Raw genomic sequence first — 5,896 nt, 5'->3', positions numbered from 1 at the left:
TGTTTGCATAGAGGAATGCCACTGACTTTTGAATGTTAATTTTGTAGCCTGACACCTTACTGTATTGCCTGATGATTTCCAAAAGCTTCTTGCTTAGGTTCCTTAGGTTTTTCCATGTATACTATCATGTCATCTGCAAATAAGGAGAGTTTGACTTCTTCTCTTCCAATCTGTATCCCTTTAATTCCTTGCTCCTGCCTGATTGCTATGGCAAGAACTTCCAACACCATGTTGAATAGTAATGGTGATAGTGGGCAGCCCTGTCTAGTACCTGATCTGAGGGGAAATGCTTCCAGTTTTTCACCATTGAGTATGATGTTGGCTGTAGGTTTGCTATATATAGACTCCACTATCTTCAGGAATTTTCCATCTATTCCCATTTTTTGTAGTGTTTTGATGATAAAGGGATGTTGTATTTTGTCAAAGGCTTTCTCTGCATCTATTGATATGACCATGTGGTTTTTGGTCTTGCTTTTGTTGATGTGGTGGATCACATTGATTGATTTATGTATATTAAACCAACCTTGCATGCCTGGGATAAACCCCACTTGGTCATGATGAACAATCTTTTTGATACACTGCTGTATCCGGTTGGCTAGAATTTTGTTCAATATTTTCGCATCTATGTTCATCAGAGATATTGTTCTGTAGTTTTCTTTTTTGGTTGTGTCCCTGTCTGCTTTTGGTATCAGGGTGATGTTGGCTTCATAGAAGCTGGCAGGGAGTATTCCAGTGTCTTCAATCTTCTGGAAGACTTTTAAAAGTAGAGGTATTAGTTCTTCTTTGAAAGTTTTGTAGAATTCATTTGTAAAACCATCCAGTCCAGGACTTTTATTTTTGGGGAGATTTTTGATAACTGTTTCAATTTCATTAGCTGTGATGGGCCTGTTCATGTTATCCACTTCCTCTTAACTTAGTTTTGGAAGTTGGTAGGTATCTAGGAAATCGTCCATTTCTTCCAGGTTCTCTAGCTTGGTGGCATATAGTTGTTCATAGAAGCCTCGCATGATATGTTGAATTTCTGCGGTATCTGTTGTGATATCTCCTCTTTCATTTACTATCCAATTTATTTGGGTCTTCTCCCTTGTTTGTTTTGTGAGTCTGGCTAAAGGTTTGTCAATTTTGTTTACTCTTTCGAAGAACCAACATTTACTTTCGTTGATCTTTTGTATGGTTTTCCTATTCTCAATGTTATTTATTTCTGCCCTAACTTTAGTGATTTCTGTCCTTCTGGTTGCTTTAAGGTTCCTTTGTTGTTCTTCTTCTAGGTCTTTAAGATGTGCAATCAGGCTGTTTATTTGTGCTTTTTCTTGTTTCCTAATGTGTGCTTGTATAGCTATGAACTTCCCTCTTAGGACTGCTTTAGTTGTGTCCCAAATATTTTGATAGCTTATGTCTTCATTTTCATTGAACTCTCGAAACATTTTGGTTTCTTCCTTGATTTCCTCTTTGACCCAGAAGTTGTTAAGAAGTGTACTGTTGAGCTTCCACATTTTAGGACTGTTACTAGTCTTTTGTTGATTGTTAAATGTTAGTTTAATTCCACTGTGGTCTGAGAACATGCTTGGGATGATTTCAATGCTCTTAAATTGGCTGATGCTGTCTTTGTGGCCTAACATATGGTCTGTTCTTGAGAATGACCCATGTGGATTTGAGTAAAATGCGTATTCCAGTTTCTTGGGATGAATGACTCTGAAAATGTCCAATAGTTCTAGTTTATCTATCTCTTCATTTAGCTCCCTTATGTCTTTACTGATTTTCTGCCTGGATGATCTGTCAAGTTGAGAGAGTGGGGTGTTGAAGTCCCCTACTATGATTGTGTTACTGTTAATATATTGCTGTAGCTCTTTCAGTAGATGTTTGATGTATTTAGATGGCTTCTCACTGGGTGCATAGATATTAATAATTGTTAAGTCCTCTTGATTGACTGATCCTCTGAGCATTAAGTAGTGTCCATTCCTATCTTTTTTAATCTTATCTATTTTAAAGTCTATCATGTCAGATATGAGAATAGCTGTTCCTGCCCTTTTTTGTGGGCCATTGGCTTGTATGATAGTTTTCCATCCTTTCACTTTAAGTCTGTGTTTCTCTTGTTGAGTTAGGTGGGTTTCCTGTAGACAGCATATTGTTGGGTTGTGTTTTATGATCCATCTTCCTACTCTGTGTCTTTTAATAGGTGAATTCAGGCCATTGACATTTATTGATATCAAAGACTGAAGATATTTTAACTCCATTCTTGTAGAGTTTTAGAGTGTTTTGATATATGTCCTATTTGTGGTGGTCTGGTTGTTTATAGGAGACCTTTCAGAACTTCTTTCAGGGCAGGCTTGGTGATGGTTGCTTCCTTCAACTGTTGCTTGTCTGAGAAGGTTTTGATGCCTCCCTCTTGTCTGAATGACAGTCTAGCAGGATATAGTATTCTTGGCTGAAAGCCTTTCTCATTGAGCACTCGATAGATATCTTGCCATTCTCTTCTGGCCTGTAGTGTTTGTATGGAGAAGTCTGCTGCTAATCTTATGGGTTTTCCTTTGTAGGGGACTCTTTGTTTTTCTCTTGCAGCCTTCAGGATCCTTTCTTTATCCTTATTCCTTTCCATTCTAAGTATGATATGTCTTGGTGTCTTTAGGTCTGGGTTAATTCTGTTTGGGACCCTCTGGGCTTCTTGAATTTTTATGTCTTTGATGTTGTCTAGACTAGAGAAGTTTTCAGCTACTATGGCCTGGAAAATGCTTTCTTCCTCTCCTCTTTCTTCCCCTGGTATGCCAATAATGCGTATATTGTTTCATTTGAAGTCATCCCATAGGACTCTGTTGTTGTTTTCAGCATCTCTTATTCTCTTTTTGAGATCTCTTACTTCTTTTTTAGTTGTCTCTAATTCATCCTCAATCTTGCTAATTCTGTCTTCAGCCTCATAGATTCTATTCTCTCTGCCCTCTACTGTTTCTGGAGTTCATCTATTTTGTTGCCCTGCTCTGATACTGTTTTAGCTTGTTCAGCTAGTTGCCTTCTTAGCTCAGCGATTTCAGCTTTCAGCTCTCTAATAACCATGAGATCATTAGTATTTTCTTCCATATTCTCATGTGTTGTTCCTGCATTTCTGGTTACAATTTTTTCAAATTCTTTACTCACTCCTGTTATTATTTCCTTAGCTAATGTTTGGATGTTGAACTCGTTATTTTGTGCCTCACCCCCTGGAGGACTTTTAGCTGGACTCTTGTCCTGGTTCGAGTCTCCAATATTTTTTCTTGTTGTTTTAACCATTTTATATATTATGTTATGAGTTCCCTTTATCAGTACTTTTCAAACTATTGATCACTATTGCATGGATTGACTTGTGTCTAAGTAATTTAATTAAAGGGTTCACAGTGGTGGAAGTTAACAGTTATTTCAATCCCTGAGTTGGAGCTCAGTGGTTTAAAAGCCTCTTTCTTTTTTTTTTTTTTCTTCCCTGTAGGCTATGGGAGCCTGAGGGCTTTTAAACTATCAATAGGCTTCTTAGATTAATCACTGACTCCTGACCAAGAGATAAAGCAGGGTGTGTCAGAGATAATCCAGTGGTTATTCAAAGAGACTTTCACAGCCCCTCAGCTATGCCACCAAGGTATAGGTCTTCTGAGTTTTCTGGTTAGATCTCTGTCCCCTGGTGTCCCTTCCTGTCGCTACTCCAGATTCTGAGGGTAGTATCAATGGAGACTCAGAGTTGCACTTGGTGAGTCTCTGGGGAGTCCTCTCCTCCCTTCAGCTGTCCCCTTGTTGGTGGAGCAGACTGGAGGTGGTGTCTCAACTGATAAACTGCTGAACTGTTAGCAGTCACTTAATCTCTCCTTAGGCCCCTCTCTCCTCTCTGTCACCAGCCACATGTGTTTGTACTCACCGGTGATTTACTGGGTTCCTGTGGTCATTCTAGTCCTGTCTTGTTTCAGTCCCAGGTGGTCTCCTTTGGTATTCCTAGTTGATCCGGGAGAGGAGAGGAGAGAAAGCGATCTGCTGCTCGTAGCTCCGCCTCCGGAAGTAGAATCCTTATTTTCCCTTTTGTTGCCCTTTTTTATTGCTGTTGTAGTTATAGTTGTTGTTGTTATTGATGCCATTGTTATTAGATAGGACAGAGAGAAATGGAGAGAGGAGGGGAAGACAGAGAGGGGGAGAGAAAGATAGATACCTGCAGACCTGCTTCACCGCCTGTGAAGCGACTCCCCTGCAGGTAGGGAGTGGAGGCTCCAATCGAGATCCTTACGCTGGTCCTTGTGTTTCACGCCATGTGTACTTAACCTGCTGCTTTACTGTCTGATTCCCTGTAAATTATTTTTTCATTAGCATATAGTTTCAAAGGAGACTTCTCAAAGCCCTTCAGGAGTTAAATTAAATTTATTTAGAATAAAGAGGAAACTAAAAAGAGAGTTAATTACTCTAGGAATTGTCAGTGAAATGTTTCCTACAAATGGGCACTGAATTAATCTAAGTCAATTTTTAGTGCTTCTGTAATTTTCTGAGTAGATCAAATAGCCTCATGTTATAAATCTCAAAAGTCAGGGGGCCAGGTGGTGATGCACCTGGTTGAGTACATATGTTATAGTGCGCAAGGACCTGGCTTCAAGCTCCCAGTTCCCAACTGCAGTGGGGAAACTTCTAAAGCAGTGAAACAGGACTACAGGTGCCTCTCTGTATCTCTTCCCTCTCTATCTCCCCTTTCCTCTCAGTTTCTGGCTGCCTCTATCCAATAAATAAACTTAAAAAACTCAAAAAAAAAAAAAAAGCAGAGGTGGTTGGAGAAATAGCCCAATGGGCAGGGGTATATAGCATAATGGTTATGCAAATGGATTCTCACACCTCAGGCTCTGAGGTCTCAGGTTCAATCCCTTGCACCACCACAAGCCAGAGCAGAGCAGTGCTCTGGTAAAAAACCAAAAAACAAACAAACCAAAAAAAACAAACAAACAAAACCCACCAAAACATTCAAAATGAATTGTTAAAGAAAATGTTAAGAGAGAGAGAGGGAGGGAAAGGGGGGGAGAAATAGCTCAATTAGTAGAGCACAGGACCTGCATGCCTGAGGCTCCCAGCATTACATTACTAGAGAGGTGTTCTGGCTTGTCTCTAGAGCACTCTCGGGTGAAACTCTATCTCATATGAAGTAAATTTCTGTTATTCTTTTTGCCAGGGCTTCACTGCTCCAAGTTGACTTTTCCAGATACAGATAGAGGGTGAGGGAGATTGCATAATGGTTAAACAATTACTTTCATGCCTAAGGCTCTGAAGTCCCAGGTTATAAGCCAGAGATGAGCAGTGCACTGATTAAATAAATAAATGAATGAATGAATAAGACAGGGAGAGTGGGAAAGACACCACAGCATGAAAGTTTCCTCCAAAGTGGTGGGAACCAGGTTTGAACCTAGGTTATGTACCTGGCAAAGCAGGTGCACTATCCAGATAAGCTATTTTTCCAGATCCAAGATAAACCTTTAACAAAACAAAATTCAGAGGAGGGCTCAGGGTAAGAAAATGACCTTCCTTCTATTTTGATGTCCCCTCCACCAAATAACTATTGAATACACACATAAAATTTGAGTAAGTTGTGGTATATATAAACAATGTAATACTATTCAACTATTAAAAATGGTGAATTTGATACCATGACGGACGCCAACCTGACTTTCCTGGACAGATGACCCCACCAATGAGTCCTGGAACCCCACCTCCCCAGAGCCCTACTCCACTGGGGAAAGAGAGTAACAGGCTGGGAGTATGGATAAACCTGCCAACGCCCATGTTCAGCGGGGAAGCAATTACAGAAGCCAGACCTTCCACCTTCTGCACCCATAATGACCCTGGGTCCATACTTCCAGAGGGATAAAGAATAGGAAAGCTTTCAAGGGAGGGGATGGGATACAGAATTCTG

Source organism: Erinaceus europaeus, chromosome 9 (genome assembly GCF_950295315.1).
Source record: "Erinaceus europaeus chromosome 9, mEriEur2.1, whole genome shotgun sequence".
NCBI lineage: Eukaryota > Metazoa > Chordata > Mammalia > Eulipotyphla > Erinaceidae > Erinaceus > Erinaceus europaeus.
Note: the sequence above shows the minus strand (reverse complement) of the source record.